General features: G+C 37.3%; 2 pseudogenes; one reads left to right on the top strand and one right to left on the bottom strand.

Annotated features, from left to right (window-relative positions):
* Positions 1–470: 470 nt before the first annotated feature.
* On the top strand, positions 471–2,596 carry LOC120204470 (annotated as a pseudogene).
* Positions 2,597–2,681: 85 nt separating this feature from the next.
* LOC120204512 lies at positions 2,682–14,810 on the bottom strand (annotated as a pseudogene).
* Positions 14,811–16,385: the final 1,575 nt, after the last annotated feature.

Raw genomic sequence — 16,385 nt, 5'->3', positions numbered from 1 at the left:
AAATCAAGCGGTATTAGACAATTGTATATGGATATGAAACAATACTGAATTGTCTAATTATAGACTAAAACTGGACTAGTTTCAATGATCAAACAATAAATTTATATGATTAAGGAAAAATCCTTTAAAATTAAAATGAAAATTATTAAATGAAATAAAATTTTTAAGCATTTAAATTCAAACAAATGTCAATTGAGTTAATATGTCATCATTAGCTCGTTTTACGAGACATATAGGCTAAGGTGTTATACTCAGTGCACAAGAACAGCTGCCTGGCGGCCAGGAGGACGACGACTATAATCTCAAGGACACAAGTCCCCAGCTGGGCGAATGCTGGCCTAACTGCGGTTCATTTGGAGGACAAGGGTGGATGAACGGCGGCGAGAGATTCACAACCACTTACGACCTCGTTGAGAAAATGTTCTATCTCTACGTTCGGGTCGTAAAAGCCAAAGATCTTTCTCCCAGTTCCCTAACCGGAAGCTGAGATCCATACGTAGAAGTGAAGCTGGGGAACTACAAGGGAAGAACGAAGCACTTTGAGAGGAAAACAAATCCGGAATGGAACCAGGTGTTTGCTTTCTCAAAGGACCGTGTTCAGTCCTCGTCGCTTGAAGTTTATTTGAAAGATAAGGAAATGGTGGGACGAGATGATTATCTTGGAAGGGTGGTTTTTGATTTGAACGAGGTCCCAACGAGAGTCCCACCCGACAGTCCATTGGCATCTCAATGGTATAGATTAGAGGACCGACGTGGTGAAGGGAAGGTCAAGGGAGCAGTGATGGTTGTAGTTTGGATGGGGACGCAGGCTGATGAAGCATTTCCCGATTCATGGCACTCGAATGTCGCCGCAGTCCACAGAAAATGCATTTTCAACATCCGATCCAAGGTTTACGTGCCGCCCAAGCTTTGGTACCTGAGGGTCAATGTGATCGAAGTTTAAGATGTAGTGGCTGGTGATTGAAATCGCCCCTCGGAAGTTTTCATAAAAGCAAAGATAGGAAATCAAGTGCTGAGGACCAAGATATGCCCCACTATTACTCCCAACCCTTTGTGGAATGAAGATTTAGTGTTCGTAACAGCTGAGCCTTTCGAGGAACAGCTCTCGATCACCGTCGAGGATCAAGTGCACCCTTCGAAGGAGGATGTGCTGGGGAAGACAAGCCTTCCGCTCAGCGCGTTCGAGAAGCGGCTCGACCACCGTCCAGTGCAATCTCGGTGGTTCAATCTTGAGAAGTACGGTTTTGGTGCCATTGAAGGTGATAGGAGGAAAGAGCTCAAGTTTATAGTAGGATTTATCTCAGAGTTTGTCTTGAAGGTGAATATCATGTGTTGGATGAGTCAACAATGTACATTAGTGATCAAAGGCTCACAGCAAAACAGCTTTGGAAACATGTTGGGATACTAGAAGTCGACATTTTGGGAATAAAAGAGCTTCTCCAATGAAAATGAAGGATGGCTGAGCGTGTACGAATGCTTATTGTGTGGCTAAGTATGGCTAGAAGCGGGTTCGGACCAGAACCATCATCCAAACTTTCAATCTCAAATGGAACGAGTAATATATGTGGGAAGTTTACAATCTTTGCACAGTGATTACATTGGGAGTTTTCGACAACACCCACTTGGGCGGCAGCAACAATGGTAGGAGCAATGTGGCACGAGATTCACGGATCGGAAAGGTACAAATTCGGCTATCAACTCTAGAAGCTCATAGGATATGCACACATTCTTATCCACTCCTGGTGTTGCACCCACATGGATTGAAGAAAATGGGGGAGCTACAACTAGCATTTAGATTCACTACTCTATCACTTGCTAACATGATATACATCTATGGGCAACCTTTGCTGCCTAAGATGCATTACTTGCATTCATTCACAGTTAATCAACTAGACAATCTGAGATACCAAGCCATGAATATTGTGGCAAGGCGGCTGGGTCGAGCAGAACCACCTTTGAGAAAAGAGGTGGTTAAATATATGTTAGATGTGGATTCCCACATGTGGAGCATGAGAAGAAGCAAAACTAATTTCTTCTGCATTATGTCACTCGTCTCCGGAATGATCTCCATTGGTCGATGGTTTGGTAATGTTTGTAACTGGAAGAATCCCATCACATCGGTTCTAGTCCATGTTCTATTTCTAATTCTAATATGGTACCTTGAGTTGATTCTGTCGACGCTGTGTTTATACCCTGTTCCTTGTGGGACTATGGAACTATAGGTTTCGCCCAAGGCACCTACCCCACATGGATACAAAGCTTTCATGGGCTGAGGCAGTGAATCCAGATGAGCTTGATGAAGAATTTGACACATTTCCGAAATGTAAACCACATGATGTAGTTAGAATGAGGTGACATAGCCACACAAGGGGAGAGATTTGAGTCGCTATTGGGGTGGAGAGATCCTCGAGCCACCTGCCTTTTCATTCTGTTTTGTCTGTGTACGACTGTTGTGTTGTATGCAACGCCGTTTAGGGTGGTGGTTCTGGTTGGTGGTCTGTATTGTCTGCGCCATCCCAGGTTCCCAGGCAAGCTGCCATCTGTGCCCAGCAACTACTTCAAACGCTTGCCTGCTCGAAGCGATAGCTTGCTCTGATCTGACATGATGTTAGTCTGCTCTACAATCTTGGCTTGCTATGGTATTAATTAAGTGTTCTATCAAAATAAGTATTAACAAATATGAAATAAATAAATAGTTTGTTCCCCTTGTAAGTTGCAATACAAGGTTTTTGTCTCTTAATTGGTTGTAAAATGAGCTCTCTCCAAAACATAGTAAAATTGTTTGAACATGATAAAGGAAGCTCATTTCATTACAATCCAATACCAATACTTGAACCCTAAAATGATAATTCCAAAAGGGGCTGAAAATACCAAAATCCTAGTCGCCTCAGATGCTTCCCTTTACTTGGCAACAAGCTGATTTCTGTGAGACATGCCAGATTATTGGGGACAAAAAACAAAGCTAAAAAATGTATTATGTAATTTTGAGTTCTTGCTGGAAATGCTGCTACTCTCCGTACTTGCAATCGTGTACCAACTCATAAACACCATGGATGAAAAAACAATCCTCAAGCTACACACAGCTTCCACTCAAAATCTCAAGATGTGACTTTGTGTTTTCCTTTCTGTTTTTTAGCATCCAAAGAAGCCAGACCTGTACCTAATCCAACAGGTGCTGCTGCCTCTTCTCCTTGCTTGAATTTTGAGTCATCTTTTTTGGTATCAACCGGAGCATCTATATTATGATGCCCATTCCCTTCCTTACTCTCTCCAGCAGCTTCTCCGCCATCTCCTACCTCTGGAGGTGCCCCCATATTGATCATATTAAAAAGCTGAGTTAACGGGGGCACAGCTTGGACTGGTATTCCATGGGAGCGAGTCAAAAGACCCCTGGCAGCAGCCTTCTTCCTTGCTTCTGCCGTCGCTCGAGCTGCTCTTTCATCAAATCCTCGTCCACGAGGTAGAGCCTCGCCAATCATTGCTGCATTCAGAGACTTGTTGAAAGATGCAATGGAACTCCCAGATCCTCCGGTTGCGGCAGCGACTTGGAATGCATGCACCAAATCTGGATGAGCCTGCCAAGCCAATTTATGTCAGATATATAGTGTGACTAATCACATCAAGAAATAACATTGTTTCTCTCGGATCTGTCTACTGATTTGCAGAAAAAGGAACCCAGAGAAAGAAAGCAAGAAATGGTTACATGCATAAGTTCTAATAGTAGTTGCATAGTGAAACTGACAATGTGAAAGGGAGGGGAACAAAGAATTGGGTAATTAGAATACCTTCAAGAGATCAATTGCCTTTTGAGCAGAAGCTGCATTTAAAGCTTGACCTTTTTGCTTTTGAGCATTCATCTGCAATACAAATTAGCTACCTCAGAAACCACAAAGAACAAATATAAGAAAAACAAACTCAACATTACTCTTCAAATAATTCTTTCCTAGATATTAGAGCTTTCAACAATAGATTGATATCACAGTGATTGCAAGACCATTTACTTGCCTGAAGTTCACGCATCTTAAATGTCTTTATCCAGTTCTGGGAGTCTCTTGTTCTTGAGTCCTCCTCACCAAGCTGTTTTACGAGAATGTCGTATGTTTTCTTCTCATGCTGAGTGCATCAAAAACAATGGTCAACTAAATCAATCTTATTTAAACTAAATGGTGAGAAAAACTGCATTACTCTTCCAGAACACATGCCTGATGCGAAAGTTTGAAGGCACCCATACAGTTGAACACAATTGCAAGTGCGTGATAGCATACAGCTGTTTGAATATGTTCCTCGCCAAGCAGCCTTTCATTCTTTTTCAAGGCTTCTTGCAGATAACGAAGTGCCGTATCCATCTTTTTAAGATCTTGATACATCATTGCAACATTTATGAAAGTAGCAGCAACATCAGGATGATCTGGGCCACAGGATAGGCTTAGCAAAAGCAGTGCCCTGGACATGTGTTGTAGTGCTAGCTCTGTCTGGCTCAGGCCATGGTAGAAAAGGGCCATATTACCATAACTGCAGAGCATAGGTAGTTGCAAATCAAATTTTTATTAGACCCCTGAAGAGAGCAAGAAAGAGTAAAAATATCTATAGAAGTTCAAAAATCAAAGTAATATTGTTGTAGCAATAGCAATGAAGATCAGTTCAGATTGTAAGACACCAAATGAACCCATTATGAATGTCTGTGAGAAGAACATAGAGAAAGAACCCATGCCTATGAGCGGTATCAGGGTGGTCCAAACCCAAGCAACGTTCATTTATAATCAGTTCTTGTGCTGTTGCATTATGGCCCCGGCCATATCCCCAGCATGATACAAAACCATAGCAAGGTACCTGAAAACAAGGAAGTAAAACTATTTAGACAAGATTGGAAGTCAAAACACTGTGAGCACTCAACCTCTACTAGAAAAAGAATTGCCCAACTATAGAAGATACAATAACATGTCTTTAACATGGTGAAATATAACAAGGGTTGGTTCACGTACATAAAGCAAAACATACAAAAATAAAGTACCATCACTATGCTATGAAGAGGACATAATATATTTCTTTTTGGACAATTAAAATACTAAAAGACAAAAATGATTAGAAAAAAAATTAGTAAACTGTTTGAGTTATGATTACTACCGACAGCAATTGGCAACTTCCCGGTGCATTGGCCCAGTGACCTGAAATCAACCAATTGATTAAATCATGAAAAGCTTATATTTATTAATTCATAATAAGAGGAATGACCTAACTTACCTGTTGAAGTATTGAAAATGCCTCTGAAAATATTGCGTACGCTTCACTAAGCATGCCCTGAGAGAGATTGGAACACAACAGTTTATTCAGATTGTGAAAAATATACGTGCAACATAACTACCAACCCAATTCAACCATAAACACATTAAAATTGCAGAAAAATTGACCCTCAATTTTTCTTGTCTAATGTACTTCTATGATTCCTAATGTAATTTCCCCCCTGGTAGAAGATACAAAACAAAATCAGAAATCGATACAATGCCATGAAATTATATATATATATATACTTGTGTTTATCAGTGAGAAAGGGAATACAGCGCCTTACTTCAGCTAATTGGACCTTTCCCATCTCTACAAGATCTTTAGCTTCAGCACATGCAGGAACTGAATGCTTCACTACAGGTTGGAGATTCAAGATATCTGATGTATGAAAGGGTGTTGCAGCATTCAAATCATACTTTCGAGCAGCAATAGTTATACCCACCTGTATAGAAAACCAGATTCATGTAAGCATATGGTGACGGGGAAAATTACTTAGCATATGTCGCATAATCAAAAGACAAAGGCTTACAAAGTTTGTGCAAGGTTATCTAAGCTAGAAATTCATCCAACTATTAAACATACAAGCATATGCAAACTACTACAATCCATGGAACAGATAACGAAGGAAATCACCCCTAAAAAATTATGTAGTTTGTTCCTGACACAAGATGCATCTCCTAAGGAAAATGTTTCGCAGCATGGACTAGCCATGTAGGAAAAAAAAAAGAAAATTATGAAACTGATATGGAAGGAAAATCATCAAACAAGGAAAGATGTAAGAAATAGAATATTGTTAAGAACTCAAACCTTTTGACATAGGTTGCGTAGGACAGAAATTTTCTTCGCCCGCGATCTTGCATCCTCTGGCAACTCAAACTACATAAAGGAAAATCCAAAATCAAACATAAACCATAGATATGCTCAATTCAAAGTATATTCATAAATTCAATAACCTCATATTAACATATCATGCTTTCTTGAGGCACTAACAGAAGGATATGGTGGTTCACCATTCACTCATAACTATAGGACATCCATACCAACAAAAATACAATTCAATACCTGATATTTCAATTTTGCAAATTTCTGAATTTCAGACCATAAACTTTCGGAGCTGACATCCATATAATAAGAAATATTCCTCCTTGCAGATGCTTTACCCTTCCATCTAGAATGTCCCTTTGATGTTTTGCCTGAAGATTGATGACTTGCTTGCTCCTGCATATAGTTTGAACATAAATACAGACCTCAGGCAATCTAGTCCAGTGTAGAATACCATCACATAGGGCACTTCCTCTAAACAGAATCTTTAGCTTACACGGATTTGGATAATTAACACACCAAAACATAGTATACTATAAAGGGCTCTGAAATTGCTTATAGGCAAGTAACTTGGGTTGCAATAACTCATCTACTAGAACTTACTTTCTTTTGGTTTTTGGGCTGCGTGCTAGAAGTCAATTTTGCAGCAACAGATTGGCAACTTCCAAGGAAACAGCTCAAAAAATGTGCAATTGCAGGTCCCAGATCGTGATCCTCTGTATCTCTCAAAACATCCTGCATAATCATAAATAAAAAGCAAGAGGGTTATAATTTCCATATTAAAAAATCACAGCAAAATATCCAAAACATAGAAAGCATTATACAACAAGAAAAGATGTTAAGCAGACAAAAATAATACCACCTTCAAGACATGCTTTGCTGACCGGACAACAATCTCATTAGAGCAAAGATCCCAAAGATGAGGTAGATGTTTAGTTCCATTGGCAACCTGTAAATTGTGATTCAGTAACAGCTTCACATTTTGTCACCAAAATAGACTAAACGAATAAACCCACATTATTCAAAAAGCTTACATTCCCAATGTATCGGATATTAATTCCATGTGCATGAAGTGCTTCTGTCAGTGTCTGGCCATCCATGGGTGAAACTTCCAGCATGCAAAGATCTTGTATAAACTTGGGAAGAAGAACATCTAAAAGATAAGAGCTAGCTTTCCTTACATTTTCCTCATCAGCTTCAATCTCCTGGTGTACACAAAAGGAAAAATGTAAGATATCAAAAGTTTAGCAGCGTTGAAAAGGAAGGAAAGTTACAGATAAAGGAGACTCACCTCTTGGCTCCCAGCCAATTTAAATTCAGTGAAAACGTTGGGGTTAAATGATATCTCATGTGTTTCACTACTTTTAACAGATACAGAAGAACATTGTGTATCAACCTTATTTTTATCTTCCTTGGTTGTACCCTGAGGTCAAAGGGCCCATTAGCAAAGTATGTTTCATGTTAAACAGACTGAAATATGTTTTGCAGCAAACAATTATAAGGTAATAGAACCAAGTATAGTTAAATATTACATTATAAGCCCAAAAATTCACATCTTACATGGCACAATACTAATCACACAGTTCCTTAATCCGCAATTTTTTTTTAATAAACTAGATATAAAAAATGTCTGCAACCATTCCAAAATTTCCAACCAATCAACAATTTGCATAACAAATCCATTATCTACTTATCTTTGCAGAAAATATTTAAAAGCTTTAATAAGCTATGACCACTTGAGTCACTTTCTTAAAGTTGGGGGTGATTATCACCATTCACCACATTTGGCAACAAAAAAGAAAAAGCTTATGAGAACTAGAAAACCTGAACAGTATAGATAGAAAGGCAAATGCTATGCAACAGATTAGATCTGTGTTATCTAAGAGAGACTTGCCTCATGATCATCAGAAGTTGCAGCTTCATGAGAATCTGTGGCCACTGGTGCTTCATCAACAGCAGCCTTTGAAGAATCAGTTGCAACATTAACCTCTCCCTCAGATTTTGAAGAATTGGTTGCAGCATTAACCTCTCCCTCAGATTTAGACACAGATTTTGAACCTTCTGGAGCTTGAGACTTCTCCAGTTAAGCAAGTCAACATCAGATAAGAGCACTTCAAACAAGTTGTAAATTGACATTAATGTAAGAATGTAATACCTGGATAAACGCAGTAATTAGTTCTGATCTCAATATACAAAATTGAGATCCAGGTCCATTAAAATTTGCATCACGAGGAGTTGCTCTCATCAAATCCAGAAGATAATGCCTAATTAAAAAAATGGTATTAGAGGAAAAGGAAAAGAAAGCCAAAGACGAAAATTTAGTTGAGCACAAATTATAACATGAAGAGTTCAAGCTCAGATTAGCATATACAACGAAATAAGAGACTCATCTTTCTCTCTCTTAGGAGAAACATTCCTCAAAAGGAATATTAACTAATCTCATCTAGCTATCAAAGCTGCAAAGTAGATGTGTCTTCTGACTAGGAACTTAAAGAAAATAAACTGATAGCTAGAAAACTATTGAGTAAGACAAGAAGTTGGTGATGTGTGAGGAAATTGCAGCTCTAAAGAAAAGGAAAAAGTTAATTAGAAATGTGAAAGAACACGAGTAACTAAAATCAATCATTTGAGAACATAATGACTTAAGTAAATCAAAAAAATGTGAAGGCTAGTGATGGGTATCAAAAAGATTGTTAAGGACATCAAAAGAAGATTTAGTCAATATCAGTGCAGCTTGTGAGCTTGCAAACCTCAAGGAAAGGTTCAATCACCTGTCATCACTACCAACAATGCCCTTGCATTCCACCGGAGCAGCCAATTTGAAAATATTCCCGGATGCATCAAGTACCGTGTGCTCCTTCAAATGAAGGCGTTTGGCAGCTTCAAGTACCTAAAGGAACATAGAAGTCAGAACTCTCCACCAAAACATTTATTCTCTTTAAAGAGTATCTAATACAGTAATGAAAGAAATTAAAACTTAATAAAATGAAATATAAAAGTTGAAAGAAATTGATGCTGCAACCCACAAGAAAGTGATTTGTCCATGAACGTACCACACAAAACAGACTTTTTTTTTGAGGATTTGAAATTTCATATTTATCACCTTTGAATGAAAATCTTCATTCCAGCAGATCTTTTTTCCATTGTCAACAGATCCATAAAGGAGAGAATCTGATTTATCCCCTTGAAGAATGCCAGGTAAGACACTCTACAAAAGAAGTGTCAAATTATTACATAATTCTAGATCAAATAAATGAAGACATCAAAAAAGGAAAAACTGACAATTAGCCTGAAGAAGCATCCAACAACTTCTCCTAAAATAGCAAAGAAAGAGAGTTCACCTGAGCCACCACTCTATGACCTCTATAATCAATCATGGCCATAGCAAGGTTATGAAGTCCAGGGACATCAGCTTCCTGATATGCCTTTGTGCCTTTCAAATCATTATTTGCAGAAGCATATGTAGCCTGCTCACTCTCAGCCAATGGTGTCTCAACAGACCCATGAGCCAATTCTGTTACAGTATCACTTCCCCCCATGCTTGATCTTTCCTCATTTGGTTCCATGCTACCTGCAGCTTCGTTTCTGCTCTCAGAATTTGAATAAGTATCTACTGAACGTTTCTTGGACAGTGGTTTCATATCCGAATCAACAGCAAAACTGAAGAATATGTTGTTATGAACATACCTGAAATGAAAAGATATGACATTACCAAATTTATCTAAATTATAAGGTAGAACAACAAGAATAACAATGCAATGCGGAGGAAAATTAGGCTGTAACAAATGAAATTACTAAACAAAGAACAGAGAAATAAATGAATTGACAAACCGCTAAGAGATGCCTAAGCCTGACCTTAAAATAATATCACAAATATCAAGAGGGGGAACAGGACAATGTAACTCCCCAGAGAAATCATATTATCATAATTGATCTTTCCAGAGGCAACGTGAAAGATAACACAATTATCAAATCATCCTAAAATACTCGATCAAAGGTGTTCTTTTAAGGAATACTAACATGTGAAAGCACTCGGGATCAGTTGGATTTATAGGCGGTATACATCTGTTGATGACTCCAACAGCACCACTAATCGCTGCATCAACAAAGTCTGAGGTCACTTTATAGAGAGCCCTATCCCGCAGGATCCTGCAAAAAATGTCCATATGATAAGAAGAAACTCTAAAATGATTGACAGCGTCTTAAAAACTGCAAATATGTGACATGCATGTCCAATTTAAAAGAAAAATAAGATAGTAATTCATTCGCAAACTACAAATAGTACATTTCATAAATTGTAACCTTAAAATTCTTAATATTAACAATGTGTTGGATTAAAAATTATAATTTCCCATTCAACCACATATTAATTCTACATTTTGGGGCTTCTTATGTCAAGATTAGAACATTAATGACTCATTTGGGATAAGTATTAGGAAAAGGAAAATCTTAATTATTACATGGGTTTTAAAATAGTTTCTCATAACATAAAAAATAATTTATGCAAATATAAACTGGAAATTAGAAATATGAGTAAAAATCAAGTAAAAAAAGTGATACCTCTTCAAAATAGACAATATATATTCATTCTCTTTATTTAAACTAAGTCACATGAATAACTAAAAATTAGAGTACCAACTTAAGTTAGTTTATTGCTAATGTACTAAAACGTGAGGAGAAAAAATAACAGTGCTACCAAATGTAGCACAAGATCTATCAGATCAAAAACATTAATTTCCTTTCAGTATGACTCACTAAGTTTAATCTTGTATCTGATATGTAATGCTATTACAATTTAAACTTAGAGTACCTATTAAATTCATTGCACAAGCATATAAAACTGTAATTCAAACATGATACATTCTTATCAAAATGAATAATCAGCATTCCATGGATCACGTAGATCCAACTACACCTACTTTGCAAAGAATAATGATTAAATGTTTTAATATTAGCTAATTATTATAAGAAGGTGGTATTATGTACCTTTCTTGAGGAGTTGTACGCGGAAATTCTCGGCAAGATTGAAGTTCCTCATTCCAATCTCTTTGCATGCCAATCAACTCACTCCCATATGAAGGAATCAATGTATTCTCTGCTCTGGCTGCATCGCGTTTGTGATCTGACAACAGCACAAACATCAGAATCAGCTTTTGCAATACAATAATATTGCTTTTCCAATGCAACATACTTAAATTCTTTGTTTTTAATTTTTTTAAACGAAAATAAAATATATTCTTACTGCACAAACATCTAACAAGCACACCCAAAAAGAAAAAAGAAAAAATTACACTAGATGGAAGGGAATGGGATATTAGGAAAAACTGCTTTCTTTCCTCCCTTTCCTTTAATTGGTAGGAGAGAAGTACAGGAAAAGAAAATGGGTGTGTTTGCACCTATCCTTTACCTTCAAATCAAAGCCTTCTAATGGGATATAAAAACACCATTCAACTTACATTAACAATTTTATTTATAACTTTACCCTATCTTATCTCTTTTCCTCTATTTTTATCCTCCATAGCATACAGCTTTAAAAACTTTCTTCCCTTTCCTTCTTTTTCCCCTTTCATCACCTTTTTCGCTTCCCTCCATTTTCCTCCCTACAACACGTGTAGGAGAAAACAGAAAAAAAAGGCACCCTCCACATCACAGGTTCAACCTACCTTTTCCCTTTCCAAAGCTAAACACTAAGTATAACTTTAGAAGGTCAAACTTACCAGGAACTGGATATGATTCAAGCCATGAATTTTGTGGAAGCAAAGATTGAACATTTTCAAAAGGATGTGCAGTGGCCTTCCGCTCCATAGTCTCATGGAAAGCTTCATTACAAGTACACAAAAGGAAAAATAATTACAGGATAATGGTAAATGGACTAGAAAATTTCAACCTCTAACACCAGGTAAAAGAATGTTTTGACATATTATGTTACCTTTCCTGAATTTAGAGCTAATTTTCTGCAGGAGTCCAACGAGAGTTGTTGCTTCGTAACCAGCTTTGCTTGGTCTGGGGTCAAGAATATTCCCAGTGCTTGAATTGACATAAAATATCTTTGTGGTTCCCGTAATACAGTATTTGTTACCCTCTAAAGTTTCTACATCCAAATAGATTAAATCCCCTACAAGCCTATCCCAACAAATTTACAATATGTTGTTACTCATTCAATATAAATGCCAAAACTCATTCACCTCCAACAACAAAAACGCACTATCAATATAAAGAAAAGAAATTCAGCATTTTACCTTTGATAGCTTGGTGGAGGATTGAAGGACGAGAAAACAATGCTCTCCACACATTTGATCTCCATTGAAGATGAGGACAGTAATTTACCTACTGATCCAGTAACATCCTCCATAAAGCCCAAGCCATCAAGCTCTGGAACTTCAATTTTTGCAGCATCTGGATTAAAAAAAACTAAAGGTCAAAATTACAGAGTTTACAAAATGGTAAATGACATTGATTTAAGGTCCAGACCTCCTGAAATGGAAGCTTTACTTTGTGCCTTCTCATATTGCAATGCAAGTGAAGTTGAGAGCGAGGCATCAAGTGTAGAAGGGGAAAGTAGATCTCTTGTACGGTGAACATGAGCTCTGATGGATCTATCATCATATAGTGCTGCCAAAAAATATCAGGTTAGAGCCCACACAAAGACCTTAAAACCATAAAATGGAAAACAATGCTAGTATACCAGCAACCATCTCCAAGGAGCAACCCCCGATAGTAATGTCAGCTACTTCGGAAATTTCATTATAGTCTTCTAAATGATGAGTCAAACCATCCTTAATGTGCAGCAGTAAATCATAGCATGTGAAGTAACAGGTCTCTGGAGCATCAAGAAGGAATTGACGTATGTCCATGACAGAATCTCCAGGATTCAACTGCATATACAAATAGTCAATTCATCATTTAAACCACATCAGTAATAAGGTATCTATGCAAAAAGAAAATTCAATTTTTAATTGTATCCCAATGAAAATCAATCCACATCTAGATTTGTAAACATATCCACCCATACAAAGGATACATCTGCAAACCATACACATGCATAGAAAGAGAGAGCGTCGTTTTAAAAGCAAGTTGATTCACCTGCAGTTCAAGCTTTTCTCCACTTTGTGTTTTAACAGGCACTGGATAAAGATGAACGTCACCTGCATTAATGAGGAGAAGAATGTAAGCCCAACAGCAATTCAAGAAGTATTCAATAGAAGTAGAACCATAAAAACACACTTATATTAAGATATCATATAAACAACAGAAAAAGCAGGTTGTTAAACCTAAGCTGAAAAGTCTAATAGATGCAAAGATACGAAACGAATATTCATCTGCCTAATATAGATAAATTATTGAAATCATAGATTACAGATGGAAAAATAATGAAGCTCTTTCTTTAAACACCAATGCTAATAAATCTCTTGAAAAAAAGGAAATCATTATAAGATTTCAGAGGTAATCATTATATGCTAATGGAAGGTCATCACACTAAAAGTAATAATATAGCAATCATGCATACAAATTCACCTTGCTTTGGTTGGCTTGATGAATTCAAAGCTTCTTGTTCTGTCATCTCTGACTTGGGACCAGATGATTCTACCATGTTTGCAACTCCATTAGAGTCAACATCAGGAGGCTTGGAAGCAGTTACATTACCCTTCAAGGGAACATCAGAGGAGACAGGTTGCTCTGCAGAAATTGTTGAATTGTGTGCCCCTCTCCTGTTCCTTCCCTTATTAGATTTCCCAGCCATTTGCACAAACTTGATTCTCAACCTATATTTATAAGCACATAAAGATATTGAATAACTTATAGAATGAGTTGGTTGTAACCCAAAAATCTGATCACAAATATTATAAGTGTATAACATAGTTCTCTAACGTGTATCAATAATATAAATACATATGCAACGAATGATGTGAGTTCTATTCAAACTCAGAACAACCTAGACGGGAGAACAAAAACAAAAGCCCATAAGCTAATAAAATATCATAAGTGGTTCCACAGAATTTGAACTGTGTATGTGTATGTATTCTTTAAAAGGGAAAAAACTTTTTTCAAGACAGACAATCCCTGAATGCACCTAATAAGAATGCAAACTCGTTATTAGAAAACTTGTAATCAGCAAAAACGAGACTAGTAATTAGGTTGGAATCATTAGACCATAATCATTTCACCGCACAATGCATCCAACAGAAGCAAGATGCTATAACTGTAAGTATCCTACCCAAACAACAGATGTATCATATTCTGTTTGGGTTACCTCGGGATTTCAAACAGCAGTTGCCTAGCGCTGTGGTGGCCGCTATTTCACATTAGCGGCGCATACACCTCCAGAGAAGCCTAAAAAACCGCGGCCACGATAGTAGTGGAACGGAAAATAGCTGCAATAACGGTCCGCTATTTCCAATAAAACAGATAGCTTATACATACATTCACATATATATCATTTTCAACAAAACAAACATAGAAAGAACGGGATGAGTCAGAGTAACGAACAGTAGAATCGAAAACATAAAATCAAATATAGAGAGTGATGCAGAGGCAGAGAGGAGATTACTCAGAATCGCGTGAGTCAAGCGAATATCAATCTTGAAGTAAAGTTTAGGGTTCGAAGAATTACCCGGTCGCAACAAGAAGACGAGCGAGAAAGGGTTTGGATCAGAAGAGAGAGACGAGGCTATAACAGACTGGTGAGGATGGCGGCGGCTATGCGAAGAGAAATCAGAGTAGGTCCGGTACTTTTAAAGGAACTTTCAGAAATGGTATATAAGTTTTGTTAAAGGAATAAAATTATAAGCATTTATAGAGAAAAAATTAATATTTTTAGATATATTTATTATTTAAACAAATAATTATTTCTATGGGTTTATATTAAAATTTGAGTAACTTTTTATTTGGAATTTATATTAGTGTTTTTTTGGTTGAAAAAAATGGTAAAAAAAACCACCTAGCTTCTCGTTTTGTCCACTATCTGCAGCTCCACAGCTTCCTTAGGGTAATCTTCCAGAAATTTGGTATCATCATGGTGCTTCCACATCTGTTTAGCGACGAAGTCAGCAACGCGATTAGCCTCTCTAGGTACGTGTTTCATGTCTACTTCCCAATTTCTCTTTAACATCCTTTCGATATGTTGCAGAATCGTTAGTTTCCTGTGTTCGATCGATTTGTTCTTGATTAGGTTGATAGCTTCTCTATTATCAGATTCTAGGATCACGTTTCTTTCTCCCCTCATCCAAGCAATTCTTAGGCCTTCATGGATGCCCCATAATTCTGCTTCCAAAATAGAACAGATCCCTATTTTTTTCGAAACCCCAGCGCCAGTTACCATTACAATCTCTTGCAACAACCCCACACAGTTTCTCTAGTGATTTGTCTTTTGGTTCCATCTATGTTTATTTTACAGTCATTGATTACTGGTTACTACCATTTGCATCGGGAGCTATCTCTGATTTGTGTGCTAACAGAATTAGTAAAATCCAAACTCTGTAATTCTTAGGTAAGTCTTCTAGCTTGTTGGATAACCGATTCCCTTTCAATCATTTCTGGATCGAAAATCGACTGGTTTTTTCTCTTCCATATATACCATACTGAAAAAATTTGGCCAGTTCTCGACTCTTGGCGAAGGGGACTGGGTTGCTTTAAGGTTCTCAATGATCAAATTCTTTAAATTGTAGTTTAGGAAGTTGTCCATCTTCTGGGGTTCAATCAAGTCTGTCCATATTAACAAAGTCTTAGGGCAGTATCTCAGAATGTGGTTGATGTCTTCTTTTTCATAATTGCACATAGGGCAACTTGCATCTAAAGTCATATGTCTTCTCGCTCTTTCTGAATTGGTCAGCAGTCTAATTCTTCCAATTAGCCATAGGAAGGTTTTGACTCTGGAATGTTGTTATGTTTGGCAATGATGCCCCAAATCTTCTCTTCTATAGCATTATTGAAGTTAGCTATCCACTTATCGGCAGATCTAACAGTGAAAATCCTTTTCTCAGATGAAATCTAGCCCAGCGAATCTTCAAGGTATTCTTCCAGTGGAGGAGGTGTGGCTCTTAACATATTAATGGCTTGGGCTAGCAGAAGCATTGTAAGTTTATTCCAATCCCAGTTACCGTTTTGGTTGACAATCTCCTTGACTTTAGTCTTTTCATTTTCTACATCCAATGGTTGATTGCAGAGTCTAGATAGAGGGTCTTTATTATCTAACCATATATCATGCCAGAATTCAACTCGGTTGTCATTTCTAATATTCCAACATATGTTCTTTCTGAATTTTGTCCACAAGGAGCATATGT

The sequence above is a fragment of the Hibiscus syriacus genome, unplaced genomic scaffold, assembly GCF_006381635.1.
Source record: "Hibiscus syriacus cultivar Baekdansim isolate YM2019G1 unplaced genomic scaffold, ASM638163v2 tig00010968_pilon, whole genome shotgun sequence".
In the NCBI taxonomy this organism is placed as follows: Eukaryota; Viridiplantae; Streptophyta; class Magnoliopsida; order Malvales; family Malvaceae; genus Hibiscus; species Hibiscus syriacus.
Note: the sequence above shows the minus strand (reverse complement) of the source record. Positions and strands in the feature narration are given on the sequence as shown.